This window comes from Bactrocera dorsalis, chromosome 3 (genome assembly GCF_023373825.1).
Source record: "Bactrocera dorsalis isolate Fly_Bdor chromosome 3, ASM2337382v1, whole genome shotgun sequence".
Lineage (NCBI taxonomy): Eukaryota > Metazoa > Arthropoda > Insecta > Diptera > Tephritidae > Bactrocera > Bactrocera dorsalis.
In genome coordinates this window covers 14,411,544-14,422,006 of record NC_064305.1, presented here as the reverse complement: position 1 = coordinate 14,422,006, position 10,463 = coordinate 14,411,544, and positions in this window count along the sequence as shown.

Genomic DNA, 10,463 nt, shown 5'->3' with positions numbered 1-10,463 from the left:
GCACAAAAAAATTGGCAGGGGTCGTTAGATTGCCGGCCGAGCTATTCAGACACCGCAGCGAAGAACTTATAAGGAGCAAGCATTAGCTTCTTTGTAGAATATCGTCGGACGAAAGCATGCCCGACGATTGCAAGAAGACATATCTCCTGGCATCAAACAAACAGTCGTGGCACTCGCGACTTGACTCCCATGTCATTGTTGACAGTCATAACTTGGAAGTCGTAGATAATTTCGTCTATCTTGGAACTAGTATTAACACTAACAACAATATTAGCATTGAAATCCAATGCAGATTCACTCTTGCTAACGGGTGATACATCGGACTGAGTAGACAAATGAGAAGTAAAGACCTCTCTAGACGAACAAAAACCAAACTCAACAGGTCACTCATGATCCCCAACCTGCTATATGGTACAGAGGCATGGACGATAACAACATCTGATAATTTGGCTTTACGAGTTTTCGAGAGAAAGGTTTTGCGGAAGATTTATGGACCTTTGTGCATTGGAAAGGGTGAATACCGCAGTCAATGGAACGATGAGAGTACTAGATATAAGACATTGTCATAGTTCAATGAATTAAGAGAAAGCGGCTACGCTGGCTAGGTTATGTCATCCGAATGGATGGAAACACTCCAGCTCTGATAGTATTCGACGCAGTCCCCACCGGAGGAAGCAGAGGAAGCCTTCACTGCGATGGAAAGATCAGATGGAAAAGTACTTGGAATCTCCTATTGTCGCCAAACAGCGAAAAGGAAGAACGAGTTGGGCGCTATTGTAAATTCGGCTATAACCTCGTAAGCGGTTAAGGTTTCATTGGGTCTCTTAAGGACTTATGAGCTGCACCCTGTACGTGTAAAAGTGGCTTGCTAATAAGGGTTCTTGTTAAAATATCATAACATCTGGCAACTTCGAGAACCTCGAGAATGGGCTCACGTCTCCTTCTCCATGTGGATACTTGCTATCAGCGTGTGAGTGTACGTTTGCTAAAATGTTAACTTCATTGAACCCGATGTCTATCTGACTGTCTGCCAGCTATGAAAATAGCAAAACGAGCCATAAAAAGCAGCAGCCACTAGAAAAGCGACCGCAAAACATGGCGGCGGCAGCGGCAAAGGCGAAAAAAACTCAAATACTGGCAACAAAAATAACAACATACAAATTAAAAATACCAATAAGTACCAAACCCGAGCACCAGACCCACTGACAGCAGCGCCGTTTCAACTATAGTATACTTATAGGCGCACACAGCCTGCCACCGTAGCAATCACGTGAACAAAATGGATTAACAACAATACAAAAGCCTACAAACCACAGTTAACTAGAAGAGTAATGGCAATAAAAATAACAACAACACACCAACGCATAGAGCTCGGTAAGGCAGACACAAAAACAAAACCAACGAACACAGATACAATGAGATGCATGTAAATTATGTGTGAGCGAATGTGCACAGCACGACGGGGCATTTTCACGACGTTGGCAATAAAAATCAATGCGTTAACCACAACGGCTATGAGCAGGCTGAGCCAACAAGGCTGCAGACAGCCTTATCAATAGGAAGAGATAAGCGTGAGTGCAGGAGTAGGGAGGGCAGCGACTGGCGCATAGAAAAGAGCATGGCTAGCGTGTGTGCTACAGGCGTTTAATAGGTGCAAACGTAGGTCACAGTGAGCCCGTAGGCATACGCTTAAATGAATAACTTTCCGCCATGAGTGCTGCTACAACAATTGGTGGCTAGCCGACTTAATGTCCTTTCTAGAACTGTCCTAGATAACTGTAGCTTTATAAAAGTGCTGGGTATATAGTAATCTGAATCACACCCCTGAAAATGCACGCTGTTCTCTAGGCAACAGTACTGATTTCAGTTTGCATGGCCTCCTACAGGGCATTGACTTCGGAAAATCCCGTTAACTTTGGCGATTGTTATATCCACTTCTGAAATTCAATTTTCCGTTGCGGCCATTCCTTATAACCGGACGCCTCCCATAAGTAGGTTACCTTTAATATACCGGAATTTGGACCCGAGTTTTGCAATCTGGTACATGCCAACTTAATCGATTATTCTTTACAACTTTCGGCGTGGATTAACTCATCAAGAGTGCATAGTTGAACTTAACTCAATTTTGACTCCATCAAAAGCCATTGTTTGTCGATGGTATGTTGAATTCAATCGAGGTCGTAGATCACTCCAAGATGAAATATGAGAAAGGATATTGCAAGATCTTCATGTGACTTATCATGAGATTGAGACAAATATGGGCATTAATGGGACTAGCATACACTCAATATTCGTTTTCTCACTTTAGCTCGGCTTCAAACGGATGTTCTTTGGCTACCCAGAGGATATTTGGTCTAAGACCGGACCGTGAGCTGCCTAAGCCATATATAAAAGAAATGTTTCTGACGCTCAGATAATTCTCCTCACTTGCTTGATTTCTACACATGACTTCATCCACCGAGCCGTTCGATCCAAATGAGATTCCACACAAAGGGACAAGTGCGACTTCTTTAATCTACTGCTAGAGAAAATAATTCGAGCTCCAGAGCTAAATCGAGAAGACACAATCTTTTTTAAAAGTGTACAGCTTCTGGCCTTTGCCGATGATATTGATATCATTGGCCTCAAAAACCGCGCCGTTAATTCTGCTTTCTCCAGACTGGATGAGGAAGCGAAGCACATGGGTCTGGTAGTAAACGAGGGCTAGACGAAATATCTCCTGTCATAAACAGGACAAAACATTGGTCGCATTCGCAACTTGACTCCAGCGTCACTGTTCACAGTCATAACTTCGAAATCGTAAATAATTTCATCTTTCTTAGAACCAGTATTAACACTACCAACAATGGCCGTCGATGGAACGATGAGCTGTACTAGATATACAACGATCTTGACATAGTTCAGAGAATTAAAAGACAGCGATTACGCTAGCTAGGGCATGTCGTCCGAATAGATGAAAACACTGCTGCTCTGAGAGTATTCGATGCAATACCCGCCAAGGGAAGCAGATAAAAACGAAGACCTCCACTCTGTTGAAAAGACCAGACGGGGAAGGACCTGGCTACACTTAAAATCTCCAATTGGTACCAAACAGCTAAAAGGAAGAACGACTGACGCGAATTATTTATAGAGGAGGCACAACTCTCTATTATACTACTTGTCTTCACAAATATTTCAAATCTTCTACCATATTTTGATCTATACAAAAGTCTATATATGTATATGGAAATTCTCCCTAACATAATTGCATAGAGTAATTATGCTGTTTAATCGCATTGTTTTCCTTTTTCCCCACCGTCTCCTTCAAATGCTCCACTTCACTGCCGCACGCCGCTGTCTGTATGCATTAGCATTACCTCAACCCAAACCCGGTAGCATTGCAAAAGGTGGGTCATTTGGCTGAATTGCATGCTGCCATCTACTTATTCGCCTTTAGGGTTTTATATTACAAGCAATGCTTACTTTACAGCGCCTAAATGGGTTAGCGCGCCATGAATTGCATTGCTGGTTGAGGCTGCGCCGATCAGATAAAAAGTAGGAAATACAGATGCTGAAGAATTCATGTCACGCTCGCAGCGCATTTCGGACAGTAATGCGACGCGACGGTATGCATGACGAATGCATCAAAGGAATGTCAGCACAGTTTTTTGACCTGCTTTTTATTTATATTCGCCCCCTCTTGTCCAAGGCATATAATTTCAAGTGGGAGTGCAAATTCACTCAGGGATTTAATGTGCTTTGGGAAACTTCTTCGTATAATTTGCCTTCCATTTGCTTAATTATTGTATGAAATGAGGCGTGCTTTTGATAGAAAATTCTATTTGTGTCATGGAGTTTTTGAGCTTCAGTGACTTAATGCTTTAACAACTTGTTAATTCTCGCAAGCGACTTGAATGCGAAATATGCTGAAACTTTTTGCTTGTGGTATAAAGACTCAGGTGTTTATTTTCGTATATTGCATGATGTTGAGAGACTGGTAAAAAGTACACAGAAAATTTGTTACTCTATAAACACCTCAATCGTGGACTTTCCTCCGAAGGCGGCTTAAGCCAATATACTGCTTCATCTAAAACAAGACGAAGTCGATGTCGTCCTGACCCATAAACCGTGGCTGACTGGTAACAGCATTTCTGGATTGAGGACGAATAGTCGTAAGCTGCTGGCGGAGAACCAGATTCTGTACGGTGGTCCACAATGAATTAACTTTATTTCTTTCACATAATTTCAAAGCTGATATGGTGACGGCAAAGCTGGATTGCGACACTGGAGTTTTCTGGTTAATCTCCGCATATATGGGGTACGACGATGAGGTGGAACCACCTCCTTTATTGTTAAGAAAGACCGTGGCTGAAGCATCACGAAGAGGAACCGGTGACCCAGCCAGCATAATCGCTGTCTTTTAATTCTCTAAACTATGTCAATATTGTCGTATATCTCGTACAGTTCCATCGACAGCCATTGTTGGTTCTAAGGAAGACGAAATTATTTACGGTTTCGAAGTTTTAACTGTGAACAGTGACGTTGGAGTCAAGTTGCGAATGCGACGACTGTTTGTTTAATGACGGGAGATATATCGTTCAGCCCTCGTTTACTACCAGACCCATGTGCTTCGCTTCCTCAACCAGTCTAGAGAAAGCAGAACTAACAGCGCGGTTTTTGAGGCCAATGATATCAATATCATCGGCAGGTCGAACAGTAATAACAGAGGTCAGTCACTCTTTGATTTCATTGTTAGCGAAAACCTATTCATTTAAAAAAGGCTCTCCCACATTCGTAACTGCAGGAAGGGAGGACCTTCTTGTCCTCACCCTGACCTCGAACGGAATTGTCCCAAAACTGGAGGGTTCTTGAAGATCACTCCTTCTCTGATCATACATAGGTATATCGGGGTAAACTAGTCGGGGAATATCCGTATAAACTGGGAAATGTACCACAAAAGAATTCGACAAACTCAGCCATGCGCGTCGGTGATAGACTCATTGGTCACAACCGACACAGTAAAAGGAGGGCTGGAAGTCTTCACCTCGGCATGCAAAAATGGACTGGAGAGCTCTTGACTACTGAAATAACCAAAGAGGATAGAGAAATGACTCTGGTGGACTAAAGAACTCTAGGAAATCAGAGCATCCTGTAGATTGACGTCTAGGCGTTGTATAAAACGGGTCTTGCAATACGAGTATACAAGTCCAAGTTAAGAAAGGCAAAGAAGACTGCAAGGAAATCTTCTGAGAAAAAGTAGAGAGTTGTCATGAGTCCTAACCCTATAGAACTCATGACAGCTCTCATGCAAAGAACGCAATTGTAAAGTGACCTCTAAGCAGTGAAGGTACACTTCGGATGCTCCTTGATACTCACTATCCGAGCAATACGTCCTCTGGAGGGATATCTCTTGGATTGCTGCAAGATGATTGCACGGCATTTGCCGACCTTCTGCATGAACGGCACTTGATCTTTCAGATCTCGGGGCCAGATGGCATCATACCAGTGTAGCTGCAGCAGGCTTTTAAGATGTCATGGAGCTGATTGTCATCTAGCTATGTGATCTGCATAAAACGAGGTTACATTCCGGGGACCTAGAAAATAGTCAAAGTTACGTTCCTCCCGAAGACTGGTAAGGCTTCCCATGTTACGGCAAAGGACTTCAGCCTCTCCTCCTTCTTACTAAAAAATCTGGGAACTGGTACATATGGAGGCAAGTCAGTGGATACTGTCCTCCATACTTTCATGGAAGCCATTAGGGTTAAGGAAGCTTTCAATAACGTCCTGCCGGTAGCAGTCGTAACTGCTCTGGACCGTCTAAGTGTTTAATCAAACCTTAAACACCTCATTTTTAGTTTTCTGTGCAACAGAGTGATGGAAACGGAATTGGGAAACGTACGTGTTCGACGAAATGTGAGTAGAGGTACCCTACAAGATAGACTTCTCCCTCTTCTTCTATAGATCCTGGTCGTTAACGGCCTGCTTAAAAAATTGGAAATCATGGCTGCCAGGTGATTGTCTATGCAAACAATGTAGTGCTTATGATCAGAGGGAAGTTCCTCAGTATACGTCCGTATACGAGTTGACGAGGTGGCTCCTCAGTGTCGTAACAAATTGGGCTGTCGGAAGGGGTCTCGCCATCAACCCACATAAAACCGGTATGGTTTATTTACTAGAAGTTTCAAGATCCCAGAGATATCCGTCTGCATCCATCTGCCACCGGCAGATACAGTGAAATATGTAGGGTTCATCGTGGATAATTCTTTAAAAATATTTTTTTTTTTAAGGACAGTCCGTTTAAAATTTGATTTGATCTTAGAACTTCGACCAAAAAAAACTGAACCGCTTCTATTCACCAGGGGGTATAATATATCGGATTTTAAAGGCACTCCTTCCTTCTTTGAGCCAGTTGACGCTATTAACTTAAGTCGATTTAAGCAAGCTTAACTTAAATCCATGAATTTAGTCTCCATTTAAAATTACGTAAATTGCAAAGGATTAGTGACCACTGAAGCTCTCAACCCTAACCGACTTACTAAACTTAGAAAACATAAATACGAAAATAATTTGAGGGAGCAGCTATTGAATAGCTAGCCACACTGGTCGGCCTGCACGCCTAAAAGCATGAATGCAAGCCTATTCGTGGCACACAGCACCTTGGCCGCCTTTTCGCACCGAAAACGCACATGATGAATAAAACGTGCTATGCAAAAATCATACGAACAAACGAATAAAGGTAAAACGAATTAACAAAACATGACACGATGCCGAGCAAAGTCACTACACCATGACGTTGGCATTGCTGCGCTGTTGCATGCTGTTCAACAAACTGGCATTAATTGTGCGGTAACGGCCCTTATACAATAACAACAACCAACGACAGTGTATGGCGAAGGTGCATGGCAGCCTGTGAAAGGTTAAATAAATGAAACAAGCGCTCAGGCGATGTGTTCGACTAGTAAACATAGAGCGCCAACGCGCCTATACACACATCAATATGTATATATACATATGTACATACGCAGACATATATGTATGTATTTATGTACACATATATATGTATTTATGTACACATGTATGTATATGTATATATATGTATATGTATGTATGTCAGCTTGCGTATGGCAGGTTCCTGTCAGCACGCATAAATCTAGGTCAAATTATGCTGGGCCATAGCCTCATAGAAGGGCACAGCGTGCGAACGTGCATTGACGTGTTGTGTTGCATACTTTCAGGCTATTTGCATGACAGTGCGGCCTGCATGAGATCTATGCGTGCACGTTGCACCAGTGTATAGTTATGTTTGAGTAGGTATATATGTCTATGTGTAGGTGTGCCGCGTGTTAAGCGTTTATTGCTGTGTATAAATATATAATTAGTTATTTGGTGCGAAATATTTAATTGCATTTAGACACGTATTATTTTCTGTAATCCAACCCCATTTAATTGCTGTGCCGCTCCATGCCACGCACAAACTAGGACATGTGGCAATAATGCAATTTTCGTGCAACAATAGTGCTAAATCCCATAGAACAAGCAATATAGTACTTAGGCATATACATAAATCAGCATACATATGTAATACATACATACATACATACAGTAACATATACATACACACAAACATGCATACATACAAACTTATACACATATGTATATCCAACTAAGTAATATTTGTATGGCTGCGTGATGACGTCACGCCTGGCCACAATTGCTGCAATTGACGTTTCCAGAAGTCAAAAGGAATATAGTTCACTCACTTCTGCACCAGCTCCAGGTGCAGTTGTACTCTTATGCATTTTCTCCTCTCCGCCGTTGGTTTAACAGTTCTCTCTGCCACAACTTTAGCGACTGTTAAGGTTAACACTGCAGTGGCTGCCGCTGCATTTTTGGCTGCTGAGTGCATTCTCGCGAGTTTTCTCTTTGTTATGCTGCACAGACTGGCTCAGACTACTTTAGGCTTGCCATATGTATATAAATTTATGGTTTACCGTTAAACACTTGATGTAAAGAATCCCTATTACATAAATCTCAACAAAATATCGCTGACTGTTGATCCAGAATAATAACAATAGAAGTGGACGCAGCTTGCTTTTTGGGAGCGTGTTAGAGCGGCATCCATTACATTACATTTCACGAAATACCTGTCGAAACGTCAACCGGGTGGCAGCACTGTGAAAGTAATCAATCAAACTCACTGAGTGAATTGCCATCTGTGAATCCCTTCTTAATCGCAATAAAATGGTGACATTTCTGAAGCGGATGGTTCGGATGTCAAGCCAGAATTGGCGACCAGCAAGCTGCACCAATATGGTCGACTTGCCAGAACACTGCACTCCGGACTACGACAGGATGCTTCCAGATGTCTCCCATTGAACACTTACTTAGTGAAGCGCTTATGCTCCCAGTTAAGAAGCATAATGCACTCCTCTCCAGACAGTTCCTGCTGGAATGTTTTCGCAGAAGTCACCCCTGTAGCCACCTGATTGGAGCGGAACCGCCTACTATAAACATCAAGAGGGCTTTCCTCAATTACGTCGTCGACATTGAACAATACGCCGACCGGACTTTGGACGCAATTAACTTCCGACAGGCACTGACCGCCATTCACAGTGCAGCCATCAACACCTTCACCATCTCTTTTTCAGTAAATGGCGTTTTTGGGGTCAAACCACCACCCATTGCAGACGAAGAGCTCGAGTAGCCGCGAAAAAGTGAATAACCCTTGCGGAGCTTCGTTCTGGATACTGTGGCAATGTAAAATCCTACTTATCCATAATAGACTCCGACATATCCAGCATACGTCCAGCGTGCAATGAGTCTCCGCAGGACACTGGCCACCTCTTTTCGTGACCCTCCCACCACTCATCTGACATTAGATAACCGCTGGAACAATATCATCTACTATGAACTTTTCTCCTTCGTTCAAATTATTAATACGGACTTGTACTGTCAACCAGTAGACCGGCTGAAGGAATGAATCGCCCAGGAGCAGCTTTGGTTGTTAGGAACGGCTTATATCCCTTGATGACAGCGAAGGGCACCCACACACATCAGTAGGGACTCGCCAGAAGCACCGGGAGCTAAGAGCTAACAGTTCAATGTACCTTCTTACATTCCCATGGATTCATCGACCGAATGTACGAAGACAGAGGAATCCCTGTTCTTTCACTTATTGATGGAAATTTCGTATGGGTTATTTTTCTTGCAAGCTCATCGATTTACACTTTTCGACGATTCCGCAACGAAGTGGAGGTCTTCCTTTGCTTCCCGCGGCGAATACTCCGTCGAATACTTTCAGAGCTGGATTATTTTCGTTCATTCGGACGACATGACCTAGCCAGCGTAGCCGTGGCCGAGCACCCAGACAAATTTAATATGGAACTAGTTTGATGCTACTGCTAGTGAGGTCAAGCACTCATTGACTAGCTTTCAATTCGCCGTCAGCGAACTCAAGCGGATGCATATCTCGCTAAAATAAGCCGTACTTCGGAGAACTACATCTGCTGTGAACTTGATGGCTGGTCGGGCAGCCGGAAGTAAGAGTTTTTTGAGAATTTCCAACAAAAGACTCCCCTACCAATTTTCTCCTTGAGCTGCAATCCACCCACAAAAGTCATACACATCGATACTGACTCATCAGAAGCTGCGGGAGCTTGGTAGAAAGTTCTTATGCCTCCAGCTTATAGTCCGGACCTAACACCAAGAGATTATTACCTGTTTCTGTCTATGTTGTTGTTATTGTTGTAGCGGCAGAATTCTGCCGATTTGACAGCCCTTGGGCACATAAAAGTCCGCGTCCATTCCGGTTACGTAGACCCTATTGTCGTGGGAACGGAATCCGTACATACATACATACTTAATCAAACTCGGCTCGTTCTAACTAAGCTAAATGCTCCTTGCAGTTTTTGTTGCTTTTTGCGGTATTTTTCTTTTAATATTGTCAAAATAATAAGTATGTCGGCTTTCTCTTTCCCTGCACGTTTAGAAAACTGTTATATGTATACTCAGTGTCTCTGTACAATTTTTTAGATTTATAAGTGGCTTACTGAAAATTATGCACTCAACACTCCTTGCTCACCAACCACTTGCAACAGCTTAAGGCAACCTGTGCTCTTCAACTGTTAGCTAACATAGCGCAACTTCAATTACGACACAGCTTGAGGCCAGCGATCCCTAACATAATTTTACCGCACCTTAACCGCCTCACCACACCTTCTAACACCCTCCCGCAGAGTGTCGGTATTCGCAATCGTGCTTTGTAAATGCCCGCTGATAGAAATCAAACACCCCTCGACAGCTCGCCAGTTGGGTCAATGAACCAGGTAGCTGCCAATGCACTGAATGAATGTTTGCACTTCTTAATGCAGGCGTTACCGTTAGCTATTCACATGCCGTTGTTTTGGTTTTCATTATTTTACTTTTATTTTTTTGTTGTTTTACCGCTTTAATGCTGGCATTTTCAATGCTTTCAACACCCTCTC